Source organism: Mustela putorius, unplaced genomic scaffold (assembly GCF_011764305.1).
Source record: "Mustela putorius furo isolate JIRA1106 unplaced genomic scaffold, ASM1176430v1.1 tig00000129_pilon_pilon_pilon, whole genome shotgun sequence".
NCBI classification, from domain to species: domain Eukaryota; kingdom Metazoa; phylum Chordata; class Mammalia; order Carnivora; family Mustelidae; genus Mustela; species Mustela putorius.
In genome coordinates this window covers 34,760,234-34,780,428 of record NW_025421290.1, presented here as the reverse complement: position 1 = coordinate 34,780,428, position 20,195 = coordinate 34,760,234, and the positions used below count along the sequence as shown (strand labels likewise).

At 39.0% G+C, this 20,195-nt stretch overlaps 1 protein-coding gene across 26 annotated transcripts in view; it reads left to right on the top strand.

The window, feature by feature from the left end:
- The window catches only part of NRXN3 (neurexin 3), a 1,565,929-nt gene that overhangs the window by 843,348 nt on the left and 702,386 nt on the right, over positions 1 to 20,195 (top strand). The window lies entirely within an intron of this gene.

Genomic DNA, 20,195 nt, shown 5'->3' with positions numbered 1-20,195 from the left:
TGTGAATTAAATTCACGCTGAAATGGAAGTCCTAGTTAATCTGTGTGATCAAAGTTACCAGAACCAATGTTCCATGACTCAGGTCCTTAAAGATACTGGAAACTCTGCAGTACAAAGAGCGTTAACTATAGCCTTTTCTTCTGAGTCCCTTTCCTTTACAACTACTAAAAACCTTTCTTAGGGGCGCCTGGGTGGCTCAGTGGGTTAAGCCTCTGCCTTCAGCTCAGGTCATGATCTCAGGGTTCTGGGATCGAGTCCCACATTGGGCTCTCTGCTCGGCGGGGAGCCTGCTTCCTCCTCTCTCTCTGCCTCCCTCTCTGCCTACTTGTGATCTCTGTCAAATAAATAAATAAAATCTTAAAAAAAAAAAATAAATAAAAAAAAATAAAAACCTTTCTTAAAAAACAATGCTAAAGATGAATTGAAGGATTCTGTCTCCATCCTATTCCTTCCTTTCTGCACAATTGCTGTTAATACTCGCTCACTCTCTTGGTCCCATCAAATATCAGTCTCTCTCTCTCTCTCTCTTTTTTTTTCTTTAAGATAGTACACTTAAATGTTAAAAGAACATTTTCTCAAGCTAGGCTGCTTGTGTTCAAATTCCTCCTCTGCTACTTACTTGCTGTGTGGCTTTGAACAAGTTATTTAACCTCTCTGTGCATCAGTATGTACGTCATAGGAGGGTTGTTAGGGGGATTAAATGAGTTAATTTCTGTAAAGTACTTAGAAAAGCATCTGCTGTAAAGTGAATGCTACATAAGTTTTTGGTAAACAAAATAAGCTTAGTGGATAACCTGTATCACTTGCACATTGCCTTTCATATACTAGGTATGCAATAAGTAGTTGACTAAATAAATCAACACATTGGAGGGAAGCAAAGGACACATGAATTCATTCTTATTTTTTACTGAATAACTATGCAATCTTACACACTCAATTTAAGCTTTATTGGAGTTGTCTTCTCGTGTATAAAATAGAAATACAAATATTTAACTGATTTCAAAGGGGAATTATAATTACCCAAGTTGGGGCGCCTGGGTGGCTCAGTGGGTTAAAGCCTCTGCTTTCGGCTCAAGTCATGATCCCAGGGTCCTAGGATCGAGCCCCACATCAGGCTCTCTGCTCAGTAGGAAGCCTGCTTCTCCTCTCTCTGCCTGCCTGCTTCTCTGATTACTTGTGATCTCTGTCTGACAAAATATATATATACATATATATATATATATATATGTATATATATATCTCCAAATGATAATGTACTTTCAATGAGCTTAGCATGTAAATTTTTTTTCTAACAAATTATGAAATTGATTCTGATGAGAAATATGTGAAATTAAATAGTTAAGATTTGACAGATGCACCTGGTCCAAAGTTGGCAGTCATCCTGAGTGCCAAGAACTAGAAATCAGTGGCTGTATCAATGTTTGGTCATATATAAAGTGTTTAAGGTCCCCCACCTCAGTCAAAAAGGAGGCTTCTCATTTGCCTACCAGGTCCAGTCGGCTATGTTAGGCTACTTTTTGTTATGAAAGAGATCCTGAGCAAACCTTGGGAATTTTAATCTTCCTTTGCCACAGCCCTTCATAGCATTGGGCCAGGTTCCAAGGACAGTGGTTTGGAGCTGTTTGTTTTTATGCTGATGGATGTCCGCAGTCTGTAATCCACGAACCAAAGCAGCTCTTCTCCCATGGCTACTGGCATATCTTGTTGTGTTGATGAGTCTGACAGGCAAACATATCTGAAGCATATCTCACATACTGATCTGTGAAGGAGATCAGCCCCTTGTTTTACTCAATTGGAAACAAACAGGGGACAGAAAACTCTGCATTGATTTCTACTTGGGCTGACACAGCCAAGATGAAATGGGGTCTTCCTTGGGCACATTCCAGCCTCTGCCATTTGATCACTTGACTCAAATGTGCGGAATCATTGAAGAGATAGGCGAGTTTCTTTCTACCTCAACAAACCTATTTTTATTGTATTATATTGTATTTTTGTCTTTCTTAAGTTGCTGCAACTATATTGTGATGGATTTTATGGTAGAGAAAATTGAAAGTCCAATAGCATCACAGCTTCAACTCTCTTAATGGGCTTTGTGATTTTTTGTTTATGTGTTTTTAAATTTTATTTTATTTTTAAAATATTTTACTTATTTATTTGACAGAGAGTGACACGGAGAGAGAAGGAACAGAAGCAGGGGGAGCAGGAGAGGGAGAAGTAGGCTTCCCACCAAGCAGAGAGCCAGATCTGGGGATGATCCCAGGATCCTGGGGTCAGGACCTGAGCCAAAGGCAGCCATTTAACAACTGAGCCACCCAGACACCCCCCTGCTGTGTGATCTCTATGCACTTCATTTCCTACCCTTTGACTTAGGTTCTCCACCTACAGAGTACATGCATTTCAATTGATGACCAGATTTTTACAGAATGAAATGAAGAGAGGTTGTGGAAACTACATGTGGGCTGATAATGGGGGTTGAGGAACTCCAAAGCAGTCAATTCCTGGCTAGAGTTTGCATTTTTTTTTTCCTCTGTGTTAAAAAAAGCCTTTTATGTTTAGAGTTTGTGTTATTGTTGCATTTTTTTGTGTGTGTATTTATGGTTTACATGTGTTGATTTCCCAGTGAGACCATGGATTTTTTCATGGCAGTGGGCCACAGATAATGAGTAAATTTTAGCTAGAAGGATATATGGTAAGTGCTACTTACTAATTTACTGGTTCAAAAGAATGCGGATGGGATTCCTTCTCCCTCACCTAAGATTGTGACTTGGCAAAGTATTTTTAGTATTGTCCTCCCTTTTCTGATTCCTTGATGATTATTAATTGGTTCCAGTGGTGTATGGTTCAGATCTTTAATTAAGTCCTCCGTTCTGCCTAACTCCCTGCCAAAACATATTTTTCATTTTTCTTCCTGCAATGCTCAAACAGAAGTTCATGCCAAATGCACGCTGTTTGATTACATTCCATCTAGATTTGCTCGCAAAGAGAACGGAGGCAATAACATTTATTTTGGGATTTTTTTTTTTTCTTCTTAATCACTTCTTGGCCTTTTGGCTAATATCTAGAGGACTTCAGGTAGTTTTACAAAGAGCACTTCTTGGGTCTCATTGTGTATGGTGGAGGGGAAGGCAGGGGAAGGAAATGAGGTAGACATCCTTCCCAGGCATTAATTGATATATGATGGAAATGGAAAGCAACTGGCCCTTTTCCAGACTGAGTTGAGACATGATCCGTATGTAAGACTCGGTGTGCTGGGCCCTGCTTCTTACGCTTCTGCAGCTGTTACAGCTTTCTGGTGAAAGCCACCCTCATGGGTTAGAGTCTTGCTTTTGGGGAGAAGGGCAGCCTCTGGAGGAGTGAAGTGCCGGTGGTTGTGCCATTGCCTAATCCATCAATCACTAAGCTTTCAATTCCTCTCGATTCCCCCTCCTTCATGGGATTGCTGCTTAGATCTGACTACGGAAGAAGAAGTGGTATTGTATTATCTATTGCTGCAAAACAATTTACTCTAAAACTTAGCAGCTAACAGCAGTAAGAATGCATATTGCACAACTTCTGTGAGTCAGGAATCCCGGACTGACATAGACGGGTGTCTCTGGCTCAGGGTCCCTCATAAGGCTACAGTCGAGCTAACAGCCAGGGCTTCAGTCATCCCAAGGCTCATCGGGAGGGTGCTGCTTCCAAGTTCATTCCTGTGGTTGTTGGTAAGACTTCGGTCCTTGGTTATTATGGGCTAGAGACATCAGTTCCTCAATACCTGGGGCTCTGTACAGGGCAACTTACAACATGGTAACTGTCTCACCTTAGAATAAACAAAGGAGATGGGGAGGGAGATTGGGTCTTTTTCACTTGGCTTTTGAGAGGGATGTTCTATCAGTCGTGCTCTATTCTGTTCATCCCTTAGAAGTGAGTCAGTAAGTGCAGTGCATGTTTAAGGGGAGGGATGATATGAGGGCATGGATACAAAGAGATAGGGATACTCAGGGACCATCTTGCAGACTGCCTTCCACAGGTGTAGATAGTATGAAACGGGCATATGAATGCCTACATGCAGGTTTTCTGAGGTTGCCTACATGGAATACTATTGTGGTGCCTGCCACAGAGTAGAGAGCATCCCATGCTATTTCCTATCACCCCCAGTACTTTGGTGCCTAGTGAGCACTCAAGTATCTAGATGCTCACAAAATTCTATTTTATTGAAAAGATGAGAGTCTCCCTGTTATAAAGAGATTAATGTTTGATGTTATCCTTTCTGGACAATTGCCTTTCTGTGTTGTACTTTTCCAGCTACCGTCAAGGGGATGGACTTAAATCTGAAATTAATCATTCAAAAATAAGAAATAAAGGAAGCCTGTCTAGAGTGACCTTGCTTGAATTACCTTTTTAACCATAAGTAGGAATTTCTTCTTTAGGTCAGGATGCTGTTGTCAGTCTTGCAGAGCAGATAATATGAATTAAATTCCCTCATGACCTTGACAATATTCTCCTGCTAATCTGGCCTCACCTGGAAATTCAATAAATAGAAGACAAAGCACAGAGTATGTGTAATCTTAACCACATAGCCAGAGACACTGGGGATATGGACACACTGTCTCCTTTGTGAACCTGGGAAACAATGTTTTTGGCTATTTCTTCTGAAATTTTCTGTACTTAAATCCTTGATCTCCCTTGAAGCAGACAATAAGTTATTATCCCTGTTGATCCCATTGTCAAAAATATTTAATAAGTTTCTACTTCCATGTGGGTGATTACAAAAAACACTTTCATGTGGTTCCTGGACCTTTTGGGTGACTATAAGGAAAAATAACAAGGACCCAGGTGTAAATGGAAAATTAAACTATAGATGAAATGGAATGTCCTGTAGAACTAGACCTATTGGTTATAAAGCAAATCAGCCCTTTGTAATTGGTGATAAATTGTGAGACAGATTGCATACAACTTCTACATAGGGCATAGGATTTGACAGTCCTACAGTCCATTCTGTGATATAATGCTATACTATATGTTAGGGTTTTGCTTGTTTTACATTATATTTAAGAGACTAAAATAGGGACTCGTGGGTGGCTCAGTTGGTTAAGCCACTGCCTTCAGCTCAGGTCATGATCCCAGGGTCCTGGGATCGAGTCCTGCATCAGGCTCTCTGCTCAGCAGGGAGCCTGCTTCTCTCTCTGCCTCTGCCTGCCTCTCAGCCTACTTGTGCTTGCTCTCTCTCTTTCTCTCTCTGACAAATAAATAAATAAAACCTTTAAAAAAAAGAGAGAGAGAGAGACTGAAAATATCTGTCAGGGAACTTCTAGCCTATTGATTAGAGATGTCTAGGGAGGGTTTATTTAAGTTTTTTATAGGCAAGGATGTTACCTTGAGAGAGATACTTAGAAATATATGTAGACTTATATAGGCATTCTAATAAAGCTTTTAGATAATGAAGCTGGATTTTATATTGGTTGAAATGACAAGGTAAGTCTAAATAATTTTTCTCTTTTGATGTGCTTTGTTTAGAATGACAGTTGAAAGATGCCCAGGATGTCTTCTGTTGCCATTACAATCAGAGGGTCTCAGGGTTGAATTAAACCTTAGAGGTCACTCAGATCAATCAGCCATAAAATTCTTTTGTTAAACTTTTGACCAGTCAATCTACTTTACTGTTCGAAGTACCTTCCAAAAGAGAACAAAGACAAGTGTGCTATCCAATAGGAGATTAGATTTTTCGCAGCTGATCGATGGGGAAAGATACTATGGTTTTCACCACTCCATTGGAAATTAGTGCCGGAGGCTCATTTCCTCTCTAAATACAACCCAGTGACATTACATCATGAAAACCTACCCAAGCTTACTATGCATATCTTCCAGAACCTGAATGCAAAATGATGGCTAAGCCATTTTATTTTAATTGGCCCATGCACAAGGAGACTAAATACGATGACACGTGTTTCAGCATTTACATTTTTCTAAACAAGTAGGAAAGCAAGAGGCGGTAGAATATGGTGTTATTCAATTCATTGACTATATTAACAACTTGGCTCTCTGTTTGTTGATGTTTGTCCCTGCTACATAACATATAGTTTTGTCAGATTAAAAAAAAAAAACCTTGGATATAATTTTATTTACACCTACACATACATTTCTAAGAGATGAACGACCATTTCTGGGAATACTTACAAGCAAGGAATCTCAGTTGTTTTTGCGGCACGATTCAAGTGAAGCAAATGTCTTCTTTTCTTTGAACCACACTTCTGGTACCTATTGAGGCAGGAGGTGACACTGAATGATCTGTAAGACCCCTTCCAGCTCTAATGTCCTATTAGCCCAAGATTCTTGCATGGGCATACTGGGAGATAACTTCTTTTCTGTCACTGGTCTTTATGATTCAGGGTAGGTATGTGTTCTTTTAATGACAAAAATCAAGCCTGTATTCCTCTCCTTATAAAACAACTGTGCTACAGAAGATCAGCTCTCTTCCCTGAACCCTGACTCCTGGTCAGAGCTGTACACAGTTCCGTGGCTCTTTTCTTGTAGAGGACACCTTCAGATAAAGAAGGATCCTTTGGTGATGGGGAAGAAGGAGAGCATTTGTTGTGAAAGTGCTAGGTGTTGTATGTAAGTGTTGAATCACTAAATTCCATACCTGAACCTACAAAGGAGAAGGAGAGAAAAAAGAAAGAATGAATGGAAAAAAAAAAAAAAAAAGAAAAGAAAAAGGACACTTTGGTTAAATTAACAGGCAAATATTACCAGGCAGATCTAACCAAGAAAGGGATATAATAGAATCATGGGATCTGGGGAAATAAATCAATTTGTTTATGAAACTGCAAGCTTATTAGAAACCTGTTCATAGTAAAATATCTACTTTTTAAATTTAAATTCAATTAGCCAATGTATAGCACATATTGGTTTCAGATGTAGTGTTCAATGAGTCATCGGTTGCGTATAACAACAGTGCTCATCACATCACGTGCTCTCCTTATGCCCATCACTGAGTTACCACATCCCCCCCCCTTCCACAGTTCTTAGCTTGTTCCCAGTCAAGAGTCTCTCATGGTTTGTCTCCTCCTTCATTGTTAAACAACAACTGGAAAGAGAATGTAAATACGTTACTGAAATAACAGCTCCTCCATGAATGAAAGGATGTTTAGAGAAATCAAAGGAAAATATTCATATATCATTACATTTAAGTTAAAACATGAATCAGTCTTGTAAAAGAGATAAAAGGTAGATTGGATAATTTAAACTTTCAAATATTTATGTTTAATAGCCTTAATAATCCTTTAATACCCTCTAACCTAAAATTTTGCTCAGAGATTTCTAAAAAGAATAATAGATGAATATAAATGTTTCTGCCTCTTACTCTTTGAAAGAAGAGCCAGTAGGCAGTCAAAGAGATCAAAAGGTTTGTATAAGAGAGAAGGAGAAGGTCAAACTGGATTGTCATTCACTAACTGAGTTGTTGATGTGTTAAGGTCACTGTGTTATTCAGTCTCATAATCTACCAGAAGGAAAAGTGGCCCCACATGAGACTTCCCAGGATTGACAGATGGGGGAATCCAGAAGTAATGGGGGATTGTGGTTTGGTTTGTAAGGAAATGTGAAACTGGGCACGGTGAAGTGTCTGAGTTCTTCTCCTGTTAATGAAGACTTTAAATGTCCTTGACTTACCTACCTTAGAAGCCAAGTCAGTTATGCTCTCTTGCTGAAGGACAAATGAGAAAAGAAGCAGATATATAATGGATTTGAAAGGTGTTTTAAGAAATACAAGAGATGCAGATAATCTATTTTGTTTGAACTATAGTTAGCAAGTAGAATAAATTGTTTTAAGATAGATGGTTCCACACGTGTATACTTATTTTCAAACCCATCAAGTTGTATACATTAATTATATGCAGCTTTTGATGTCAAAAAGAAAAGATAGATGGAGGCTGTCTGAGGAATTTTAATTTGGGAGAGATCCCCCAAATAATAGCAGTTTGCTCAATGAGGCTCAAGTCTAATCAGATAGGATCAGTGGTTATGGGGAATCTGTTTATACTCACATTTTAGCAGTTTCTGATTCCCACACCACAGGTTTTCCCCAGAGGATATATGGGGGGGGGCAGTATATGCCCCTTTCTTGTCCCTTTTTCCAGCTCCTATTCTTTCAAATGCTTGGTTATTTGACAAAGGTACTTTTCTCCTTTGTCTTCTTGACTTTCAGATACATTCCCATCTTTCTCAGTTTTCTTTCATCATATCATGGTTGTGATTTTCTCAAGTCCCATATCCAGTAAGAGCTTTATGAATGAAAAGAAGAATGCTCATGGCAGTTTTTGGATTTCAGACTCCAGAAACGAAGTCTTGCTCAACCCTTGTCCTGCTTGCCCCCTAGGTGTTTGTCATGGTCTCCTTCTTAGCTCTCCTCCAGAAATTCCCACAGCTGTAGCTGGGACTTCCTGATTAGTTCAGATCTAGTGACCCAAACACAATTGTCTTTGGCCAGAAGGAAATAATTACGTACTATATGGTGGTCTATCTTCTAACCCCTTACTGCCACCACCGCCAACTTTTGTTCTGTTTTACTTTTGTCCTTTTTTTTTTAAATCCCTGTTTCCCTTCCCTGTCTCCTACAGATGAGTCAACCATTCTTGCAGCATTTCATGAATTCAGGCCTAGTACTGTGCTAAGTACGTTGCATCAATGATTTCATTAACAGTTAGTGAAGTTGGTTCCACCTTCTCTCCCATTTTGTAGATGATAAAAGTGAGGCTTAGAGTAAGTGTAAGTACTTGTATTAAGACCAAATTTGTTGTTTCTGATCCCAGATGGTTAATGTTTAGAGTACCTCCCTATTCTCTGCTAGGCACTAGGGTAGTTAATGGAAATTGAGAAGTAGAAGATTCTACCTGCCCAAGCTCTCCACCTATTAGAAGAGACAGATGTGCAAAACATAAATTACTGCGTGGCACAGAAGTGCCTTTATAGAGGTATGGTAGCATTCAATGGCAGAAAACATAAGACATGCATTTTCTTCATTGCAAACTGAGAGTGTCTTAAAATAATCTGGGTTATCATAAAAGCTGGCTTTTCATGGTTTCTATCAGGCGCCATAGCTTGTCTCCATTGGATTGTTGATATGGATGCTATACAGAGTGGAATGACTATTTGAAGAGGCATGAGGGCAAAATAGTCTCCCACCTCTGCTGAAGGATCAGAAAAAAAAAAAAATCCCTGGATTTAGATTTAATTCTCAAGAGGAAAAATGTACATAATTTAATATATGTATGCATGCATATTTATACATGCATATATACATAGACAAATACATATATATACATAAACATCCATTTATGCACATATGACATACCCATAAATATTTATACATATATAAGTATGTATAATCACAGATATATACACACAAAGTTTTATGTGTGTGTATGTATACACATGAATATAATGTACATGCATACATCCCATCTCAAGAGCTGTTTTCTGCTAGCCTCTTAAGGTTCATTAAAATATTGATTTGACAGGACACCTCAAATTTTTGGTATATCTACCTCATCACATATAACAGATACATTGTATGGGATGCTGACTTTATTCTTCTGCCCTAAAGATGGTTGCAATGAGCAGAGTGATGGTGAAGACATCATCAAAATTAGAGCGAGCTGCGCTCTTGCAGATTCCTCTGGTAGGGGTCTCTACTACACGTAGGAACCTGAAGGCAGGAGAACTTTGATGGCTTGAAGAACCATATGTTGAATTAAGAGTTTCTTCCAAATGAGTCCTCTTTTACCACATCAGACCTTTTTTTTTTTAATTAATTAATTTATTTATTTGACAGAGAGAGAGATCACAAGTAGACAGAGAGGCAGGCAGAGAGAAGGGAGAAGCAGGCCCCCTGCCGAGCAGAGAGCCCGATGCAGGGACTCGATCCCAGGACCCTGAGATCACGAACCCGAGCTGAAGGCAGAGGCTTAACCCACTGAGCCACCCAGACGCCCCACATCAGACCTTTTTTTAATCAGGGATAAATACTGGCAATCTGCCTAATGCAGACTAATTGAAGAGAAGTTTAAGGTGAACAAGTAGAATATGTAGCCAATATAAAACTTAAAGAAAGCTCTCATTTGCTTCTTGCAGATTCATGTAGGACTTCAAATTCAGCTAAAGGAAAAATTTCCCAATTTTACAGAAAGGCCAAATAAAAGCCAGCAGATTCTGTTATAGATTCATAGTTTCAAATAAATGAGGTTTTCTTTTTTTTGGCGGGGGGGGGGGCAACAATTCTTCTACCACACGGTTACCATTTGCATTCATAACACAGGAGGATAGGAAGACATTGATGGACCATTTTTTTCTGCCTTCTTCATTTTTAAATGGATGGTGACATGCTTCACAGCAGCATCTCCAAACAAAAGATGACAAATTCCCATTTATTTTCCATCAGTGGCACGGTGTAAGAGGTTGTACTAAGTCTAAGCTTAGTGCTTCTCAGGCACAGGAGTTTTATTTCCACAGCAACGTGGAACTCCTATAAAAATAACAATTCCATTGCCAGTCTCTCTGTCAGGAGTATCGGCAGATTGAAGAAGACTTATCTGATTTCACTAAAGCTATTGGTCTGAAACTCTGATCTGTAAATCTGGATGGGAACCACACGAGGGGAAGCAAAGTCTGCCAGAAGCTATGGCTTTTGTATATTCTCAAAAAAAAAAAAAAGTCATATAAAACACGGGATTGAAAACAGAGCCTTAGAAATGAAGTTGAGGATGAAGGGAACTTTTATTGAGCTCTTGCAATGTTCCAGGCATCATTCTGCTAGGCTGTTTACCCTGTATACTTAGAACAGTGAACTGGTTTTTCTTTTCTTTTCCTTTCTTTTTCCCCCTTTTCTATCAGTTCACGTGTGTGTGTCTCCAACATAAAAAATTGTTTTACTGTTACTGTTATTTTTTCCTATGTAAGAATAGGGTAATATGATTTATGCTGGGGATGTTTCTTCAAGATCCCAGCAGTCTATCTTGTGACTGGAAAATTTCTAGAATCTTGAAGGTGAAAACAAGGAAAAGGGCAGGAAAGTGTAGGAAAAGTCATTAGGGGATTTATATAAAACAGTTTAAAAAATCTCCTTAGAGGGGAATTATAATTATCACAGCTACGTTTTACTTGGTATAAAATGTAGTGACTCTTAAAAAATAGCATAGGGGAAGGATGCCTGGGTGGCTCAGTCGGTTAAGCATCTGCCTTCGGCTCAAATCACAATCCCAGGGTTCTATTGGGGTCCTTGCTACATGGGTTGCCTGCATCTCCCTCTGCCTGCCCCTCCCCCTGCTTGTGCCTGCTCTCTGTTTCTCTCTCTGTCTCTCTCTCTGATAAATAAATAAATAAAATCTAAAAAAAAAAGAGCACAGGGGAAATTTTAAGAGTGATGAAATATTCGGCATCCTGATTATCCTAATTTACGTGAACTAATACATGTTTTCAAATTTCTGGAAAAAGCCCTCAATTTTATTATATGATGACTTTAAAAATAAAATTTAAAATATTCTGATAAAAGGTTGTCAGTCCTAAGTCTGTGTTATATTAAAGGATGTCTAACAAAAATGATATCATTTGATCATATTGTCAACCAACTATTAAAGCCAAATTGGTGACCCAAAAGAACTATCATTATTCCTCACACAGGATAAAATTACAGTCTTTACATCTATTTCCTAAAATGTTTTTCTCTGGCATCTAGAATAACCCCTGGCTATTTCATCACCTAGGCCTCCATGCTGGTTTAGAAAATTGGAGAACAAAAACACTTAAGGATTCAGGGTGCCAGGTTGCTCCTTCCAGTGGGCCAAATACGAGGACTTCAGTTGGTTCTTATCCTTGTCTTTATCCACTCGTTAGTCATCAGTTCTCTTATTGATTTTTTTTTAATCAACAAAGGTCAGAATATGTTTGTAGGTGACACCTATTGCTTCAAAGAGTTTGTCCCAACTCCTTACTGTTCTGATTTAAACCCCTTGTGGCATTTTCTCCTGCATGGATAGTGATAAATGGGGTTGAGAGTGACACAGAAATGAACTCAGAGGTAAGTTTATAGCACTGCTGGGGACCATCTGTTAATGTAAATGTTTAAGGTAAAAAGCATTAAGACCTAAGAGCTGACGAGACATTTTACTTGCCTCCTGCCTTTGGGATTATGCCTGGGTCCCTGCCTGGTTTTACTCTTTTCATTGGGGGCTGTTCATTTGCTAGAATAGAATCCTAAACACTTTTAAGTTGTATTGTTGAAATAAGTGGATTAAACAATAAAAACTAGGAGTTATATTAGTTTTTGTTGGGAGGCTTAAAGTGTTTAAAGACATTTGTATGGCTCCTTATTATTTATGATTCCCTACTATTAAGTAGTTAATGAAATTTGTTGTCTTCAATAATGAAATATTAAACACTATCTTCTAAGGCTATCAATGTCAGTCAAGATTAAAATAATTTATGAAATGAGTGACCTGGTGCTAAGATCACCAATAAAGCTATTTGAAGTATATTGTAGTTTTTTGGTGATTTCATAATAAAATAGAGAAGCTTGAACATACCCATTTTATTTTTAACCCTTTGAAGTATATCATTAGAGAAGAAATTCAAGTAATATATCTACCGTTCTTGGGGAAATGGTCCTCTTTCAAAGGGAAAATGAAATTCAGCTACTAGATGTAAATCAAAAATATTCATTTCCAGCTTCTAGCTAGTAATGTAATGGCTCGGGCTTATAGAATGGGTTTTGTTCCAGATCAATCCTACCCAGTGTAAGAAAGCACAGAAAAAAAAGGGAACAGTGAGGAGACTCAGAAGGAGGGAAGCAGTGAGGAAGAGGGAGAAAAATAATCTGAATATAAGGTTATTTAGATAAATGAGTGAGATCATTTTCTGGATAGAAGTCACGTTGGAATTTTCTTTTCTAGAAACCTTTGAATATGCTGTGTGAAAATGATTTGAAATTTTGAACGGTTTCCCTCTAGGTGGATAGAACTACCTGTTCAACTGTAATGATTCTGATGATCTTGCTTCTGAAGCTTGTCCTTTGAGATCAGCAAAAAAGTCCCATTTTCTAATCTCCCATTTGAGCTGGGGTTGATTGATGCATAATTAAGGTCACTAAGGAGTGATGATAAGAGCTGCAGAGTCTTTAAGATCTTCCATGATGATTTTTTTTCTCTCTTTTTTCTTTAAAGACTTTTCTTGTGATTCTGACACTGACTTCGTGGTATTGGGGGAAGGGAGTTTGTGTTAGGATGATAGGAGATAGAATACGGGGTATGCAGAGTTTTGAGCTACAAGGAAAAGATCCAGAGAGAATCCAACTGAAATTGCAACCTCTTAGATTGGATGAAATCCTACAGGTCCACTTAGCCATCTCCCTTATTACACAGGATAGGAAACAGCATTCTGAGGCAAAGTGATTTTCTCCAGTCTCCACATGCGGTCAGGAGTCAATGCAGGAAGGAAATTAAAATTTTCCCATTCCCAGTCCTTTATCCTCTCCACTAGGGCATCACTATCCCTCTCTGTAACTTGGAATCTTATGCTCTCTTTGTCATCACTTAAGAAGTGGATTTAAACCTTTCCTTTGTCAGTGTGAGGAACTGTAGGTCTGGCAAAATTAAAAGAGTAACACAAAGTAACATCTCTCCTTGGATCTTTCTCTCATTTTATATCGAGGGTACCTCCTGGTGAGAGGCGAGTTTGCAGAGGAAATATGGACCACTTTGCATTTGGTCAGATGGGCCCCACAGAATCATCCTAAATTCTTGAGTTATGTCAGCATTTAGTGTAAGGTGTGTAACAATGAAGGCTTTTCCTCAACTTTCAAGGTGTGTGGAGGGCATTTATATTCATACCTCTTTTTATTATTTCCCTGATAAAATTAGTTCCATTTTAACTGTAAAATGAAAAGTATTGAAACAAATTTGGACTCCTGTGTGAAAAATCTAACACTCTATCTGTAACTCTATAAAATATTAGGTGTTCTCCGCAGATATGAACAGTTATTTAATGAGCCATAGGCAAAGGTCTGTCTTCTAGTTCTGTGAATGTAAAGCCTCATGAAAATTTGAATGTGAACCGGGGAAACACATAGATCTTAATTTATAAATTATAAATGAAAATTCAGATGCAGTAGAGTTCACACACCTTTTCTGAAAAAAAAAAAAAGAAAAATCCTCTGGAGGAAGAAGTACACATGTATAATATACCACATTTTGGAACATCTCTATGAATGGAGTAGGAGCCCAGAACCAGTTGTAACAGCTACAGGTAGGGAAGGCTTCTCAGTAGGGTTTACTTTTAAGTAGAGGCTTGAAGAGGGCCACTTGGGTGGCTCAATCAGTTAAGCATCTACCTTGGGCTCAGGTCGGGATTCTAGGACCCTGGGATCCCTGCTCAATAGGGAGTCTGCTTCTCCCTCTCTCTGCTCATGCTTTCTCTTTCTCTCTTCCTCTCTCTCTCAAATAAATAAATAAATAAATAAATAAAATATTTTAAAAAAAGTAAGTAGAGACTTGAAGAATGAAGAGTTCCTGGCAGAAAATAGGGGGAAGAACCATCTAGTTGAAGAGTTAAGGAGAAAACTCAGCAACCAGGAGGCCTACCCGAATACAGTCCCGTTTACCCCAGTCAAAACGGATATCCGTATCTTTATCATATTCTTTTAAAGAAATCTCTGCCTAACTCCTTGAACAGGAAATATCAGGAAGCCATTGTCATCTTAACTAAAAAATATTTATTTTTGAGAACATTCCCGAGAGAGTCCGATAGAGAGGAGATAAAATAATGCTTTCAGTTGCACTTGGGAAGAGTGGGAGGTGCTGGGTGACCTTCCTGTGTTTAGGAAAGAATAGCTCACCATTCTCTGATTAAAGCAACTCCAGTATTCTAGTGAGTTGAAGCAATCTCAGAATAATCTGCAATTGCCCTAGGCTAACTACACTTGAAATGAGATGGTTAATTCCCTTGGGAACAAAGCAAAGTTTTCCTGTGTTATACGGAAGGAAGTGGTATCTGATAGGTCAGAGGGAAGAGGACTGGCTAGATCTTTACAAAACTGCCAAAGTCTGCTGCAATATTTCAGATAAATCACTTTAGCCATCTGAACTTTGAGGTGTCTCAGCTTCCACTTAATAAGAAAAATTGCTCAAGCCTCTCTCATTCTGCTTACCACCTTAACTCTTCTCCTTGAAGATTAGCATAAAGTAAGGTGACTTGAAGGGGCATGTGAAAAAGGACACCTTTTTGACTTTGCCCTTCCCTCAGCCTCCCCGGGGTTAGCAAGGTCATTCCAAATCCCATCAAGATGAAGAATGATAAAAGCAAAGACTGGAACACTTAAGAGCCTTCCTCTCTCTTCCCCCAAAGTTTCAATATATCCATTGCCTATTTTATTATACTGTAAATAATGATATTCTTTGAAGAGAGCAAATTTCTTAGATTTTCCTTGTGACTTGGGCTGAAGTCAAAAATTCTCTTAACAGTTTCTCAGATGTAGTGTAGTACCTGTGGAAGGGAAGGGTTAATTTAGAATACTTGAAGTTTGTAGAAGAACCTGGTTAAGCTGGTCATTTGCATAGTATCTGTATGATATTGGCTTTTGTATTTCTTAATTTCTCTTTGTCCTCTGAACCCTTTTTTGTACATGATGTTAAAAATGGGTCTTCTCAGTAAAGCCTGGTTAGAGGGCAGGTGGAATTGTGATGCAGCTGTTTAATTTTCAGAGCGATCTCTCTTATTCTATGTAATTATTAGCTGTAGATGTGTAAGCGATTTCAGCAAAACTTAGGAAGTAAGGACATTCTGCACAGGTAAATTTTTTTATTGTTCATGATATGTCAGCAACCAAAATGAAAGAAAACAACAAAAATATATGGTCTCATGGTTTGAGTGTCTCTATCTGGATTTTGGGGGGATGTGGTGTCGATGGCAGGAAAGGACAAGAGGCAACTTTTGTAATCCACCTTATCTTCCGCCTGTTCTGCTGAATGAGGCTCAGTCAATGCGATCTTACTGAAGAGCGCCATATGCAAAGCCATGGGGGGAGGGGCACAATGAGGTAGGTACCCCTGACTGCAGGGTATTAATAAACTGTAGGAAAAAGATTATCTGAGTGCCGAATAATATATTAACAACTTAAAGAACAAATGAGTCAAACAAAAAACAAAACAGAAACCCGTTTCACAGAAACTTAGTTGACGACAAACAAGGAAGTTGCCTTAGTGAGAAGGTTGTTTGCTTTGAGCTTCCATAAATGAGAAGAAATCAAACAATCAGAGAGTGGGGAGGGACAGACCCTATAGGTGAGAACAGCGTCCCAAGCAAAAGTATGCGAGCGCAGTCCCTATAGATAAGGAATTTTCTCTCCTCCTTACTTGAGGGTTATTTCCTATGTGAACAAAAAAGGCCAAATGGTTAGGAAGGTTTGCCTTTTGCTTTCTGCCTCTTCTGTTTTTCAAGAAACACTAAGCTCACACCTAGGGATATTTTGACAAGCTTTGAAACCTTTTCAAAAACTAACGTGTGTGTGTGACAAGACATTACTCAAATCCGAGGAGGTGATGGGGATGACGACTACAGAGCTTTTCACTCACACCCTCAAACCCACATAGAGAGCAGCTTGTTTCATTGCTTCTGCATATTTCAGTGCCATTCAGGGGACTTGAAAGGAATACAGATTTTTTTGGAGGGATCTCTTAACCTTGCCACACCTCTTTACCTATTCCAAGAACATGTCTTTGACCTGAATTAAGATAGCGACTTTTCATTTTCAGTTTCAGTCATTAAGTGGGAAGTTTGCCTTATTTTTGTGCTTTTGAAATAATCATGAAAATCATATCTGAGTACTTCCTTGAGCCATGCCTCTGGACTAACACACTTTGGATTGCTGTAGTGTTGAAGTCACCTTCTCTCTGATATCTCAAAAAGTGTCTAGCCAAATTATCAATTTTATGGGAGACTGATTATACTGTAAGTTCAGAAACACCTTCTCTTTAAATAATGCATCTCGGTTAAGGGCTGAAGTCTCCCCTGGTTCTAGACTGGATGGAATGACATTCATCATCTTATATAGAAAACCTACTTTTAAGGTTCCACTTAATTTCTTCCCAGATAATGCAGGATGGTAATGATTAGGATCTCTGACTATGCATCTCTGAATGTGAAACATCACATGAAGATACCCAAGCATTTGGAAACTCTTGCCTTTCCTTTTATTTAAAAATAAATAAATAAATAAATAAAGATTTATTTATTTTAGAAAGAGAGAGAGCACAGAAGGGGCAGAGGGAGAGGGAGAGAACCGGAAGCACACTCCATGCTCAGTGACGATCCCAACTTTGTTTCTATTTCACAACCCTGAGATCATGATCGGAGCCAAAACCAAGAGCTGGACATTCAACTGACTGGGCCACCAAGGTGTGCCCCGTCTCGCCTTCCCTTTTAGAGAAGAGGATAGACCTGGCTACTTTGTGCAATGACTGTTAGGTTAGATAGGCTTCTTTCCCCTGTGGAATCCCAGCCTTCTGGGTTATATCTTTTCTCCTCTCTTAGCTTTCTCCTCTGCTTTTCACTCCCCTTTGTTGACTCTCAAGTTTTGTCACCCTACCCTACTTGCCTTTTCTAATTGTTTTCTTCTCCCTGCCAACTTCTGATACTACCATGTTCTCTTCTCTGACATTCTTCTCATCCCCAGTGTCCCATTGCTCCCCAGTGTCTCTGGGTCATTCCACCCCCCTACTCAAAAATCATCATTCCCAACCCTTGGGGGCGCCAACGTGGCTCAATCCATTAAGCGTCTGCCTTCAGCTCAGGTTGTGATCTTAGAGTCCTATGTTCAAGGCAGCATCTGGCTCCTTGCTCAGTGGGGAGTCTGCTTCTCCCTACCCCTCTGCCATTCCCCGCCATGTGCACTCTCTCTCAAACAAATAAATAAAATCTTAAAAAAAAAAAAGAAAAAAATTCACAACCCTCCACCACTTCTCCACAGGGGAAAGTCCACCTCATTAGGAAGCAGACTTTATCTTCCACACTGTATGAGCCGTAGGAGGGATTTGTAGAATATGTAGGTTGCAGAGTCAAGCCTGGGGCACTACCTGGACATGCATGGTATGAGAAAGAAATAGAGCCTTTTGTAGTAATTGAGTGATAATTTCCCAGTACCTAATGCCTCATTTTTTTTTTTTTTTAAAGTGGGAGCATAAATCCCAAGATTTAGAGATAAAGAGCTTGGAGGAAAAACAGAAATTCCAGAGCACAAAAGCCACATTGCTGAGAACAACATGGGGTCACAAGGAGGTCCCTGGGTTACTACTGTTCGTCTCCAGATTCTTTTTGAAGAGGAAACAGTACTTACGTCTTAGTCAACCATCTCAGTAAAAAATGTGACCCAAAACAGGCAGAATGAAATAAGCGTTCACCCTCCTTTACCCCTAACAAAAGCATGCCTTGATCGGAGTTATTTGATGTTTGGATATGCAGCAAGCTGTAAAAGCACCTAGCTTATTGCCTGCTGCATGGTTGTTATTTGAAAACATTTGACCATGAAGACAGCTGAAGAAAGTGAAGGGCATATTGTATTAAGTCTTTGGATGTGAAGATAAGAAGTTTACGTCAACGTAATCGGTAGTGGGAAGCTCCAACCACAGGTCTTTACATACCATATTCTTTTTTACCAGCATGTGAAAAGCAAGGTGGATTAATAATAGTAGCATAACAAAAATGTAAGTTGCATCTGGTTCACGTTCAGTCTCTGATTCCTCAGGAGGTTTTCCACACCCGCTTCCCTATTCATGTTTTCCAGCTGATTTGACAGAAGGACAGAAGGATTAAGAAATCAAGTAGCTTATCTGAGAGGTTCCCCACCAGGCACTTTGTCCCAGGTGTTTCTGCTTATAGCTTATATAATCAGGAGAATTCTGTGTGCTGAGGGTATTACTGTAAAGGTGATTGTTTGAGTCAGTGGGTGATGGTGTCAAGGCAATTATAGCCAAGTGATGGGTGATCTTAAAGACTAGTTAGTGCCCCAGGAGACCCAGAGACAGAGTTCCCTCCATACCTTTGCCGTTGTACGTTCTGATGTGCGGTGGCACCACTTACCAAACAGGAACAAAAGCGAATGATTAAAGGGGGACAGCCTGTTCCTCTATTGCTTTGGGGGGAAAGAAAACACTCCATATCAGTCTTTTCTAATGTGCCCCTTTTTGTTATGTTTATATTTTTGTTGGGTTTCTTTGTTCACTTAAAATGAAACTAAACCCAAACTATGAGAATTGAACATGGTTTCTTTTTAGAATCTTAAAAAAAAAAAAAGCAACAATTAAAATTATTTTTAAAATGAAATGGAAAGGGCAATAAATTAGCTCTATTTCTTTCCATTTATTTTTTTTCTATCTTAAGATTATTTATAATAGATAATTCTACATCAAACTTGAGAAGCAATTACAATGGGGGAAGGCTTATGATTTGTGCCCTATTTGTGGCCACTAATCCTAGTGTCTAGGGAATTCATTTGAAATTGGGTCTCAGTGAAGTATTAGGAAAAAGGCCTGTCCCTAGAGAGATCAGGAACCCTATTTTATTTTCCCTCCTTCACGTCCCTTTTTTTAATTACAGAATTAATACATGCTATTAAAAAGATTTCCAAATACAGTTGACTCTTAACACCAGTTTGAACTACATGGGTCCACTTTCAGGTGGATCTTTTTTCAATATATACACTACAGTACACTAAATGTACTTTCTTTTCTTTATGATTTTCTTTCTTTTTTAAAAGATTTTATTTATTTGTTTGACAGAGAGAGAGATCACAAGTAGGTGGAGAGGCAGGCAGAGAGAGAGGAGGGGGAAGCAGGGAGCCTATGGGGCTCGATCCCAGGACCCTGGGATCATGATCTGAGCTGAAGGCAGCCGCCTAATGGCTGAGCCACCCAGGTTCCCCTTCCTTATGATTTTCTTAATAACATTTTCCTTTTTTTTTTTTAAGCTTAGTGTACTGTAAGAATATACTATATAATACATATAACATACAAAATATGTATTCATTGATCATGTTATTGGTGAGGCTTCTCTGGTCAAGCCTCTTGGTACTTAAGTTTTGAGGGAATCAAAAGTTATACTCAAATTTTTGGCTGTGTGGGGGGTGGGTGCCCTTAATCCCCACATTGTTCAAGGGTCAAGTGTATAGTGAAGAA